Source organism: Oratosquilla oratoria, chromosome 28, assembly GCF_046742065.1.
Source record: "Oratosquilla oratoria isolate Oo_2021 chromosome 28, ASM4674206v1, whole genome shotgun sequence".
Classification (NCBI taxonomy): domain Eukaryota; kingdom Metazoa; phylum Arthropoda; class Malacostraca; order Stomatopoda; family Squillidae; genus Oratosquilla; species Oratosquilla oratoria.
The window spans coordinates 28,144,141-28,144,736 of record NC_134804.1 but is presented as its reverse complement, the minus strand read 5'-3'; the positions used below and the strand labels follow the sequence as shown (position 1 = coordinate 28,144,736).

General features: G+C 43.1%; 1 non-coding gene across 1 annotated transcript; it reads right to left on the bottom strand.

Annotated features, from left to right (window-relative positions):
- Nucleotides 1–317: 317 nt before the first annotated feature.
- On the bottom strand, nt 318–388 carry TRNAG-GCC (transfer RNA glycine (anticodon GCC)). The gene has a single exon. It is a non-coding gene; the product is annotated as a tRNA-Gly (tRNA).
- Nucleotides 389–596: the final 208 nt, after the last annotated feature.

Genomic DNA, 596 nt, shown 5'->3' with positions numbered 1-596 from the left:
TTCCTCATCATCATCATCACCACCATAATCATCTCTTTCCCTCCCATCCTTCTCTCTCTGTTCCTCCTGCCCCTCCTCCTCCTCCACCTCCCCCTTGCTCCGCCTCCCTCGGCCTCCCTCAGGATCTCGCTCCCGCCCCACCACCCCCGCTCCCCCTCGACATCCCGCTGAGGAATTCGCCACATCACGGTCACCTGTTACGGGCCTCCGGTCGTGTCCTCCGTTCTTCCTCCGGAGTCCGGGTGCGCAGGCGAGGCAGGGGATTCTGGATAAGCTCTTGAACACGTTCTTCCCCTGACGGTCGAAAATATAAAACCTGCATCGGCCGGGAATCGAACCCGGGCCTCCCGCGTGGCAGGCGAGAATTCTACCACTGAACCACCGATGCTTCGACAAAGTTGGCAATACATTATATATATATATATATGTATATATATATATATATATATATATTATATATACATATATATATACATATATATATACACATATATTATATATACATATATATATTATATATACATATATTATATATACATGTATATATATATATATATATATATATATATATATACATGTATGTATATATTATATAT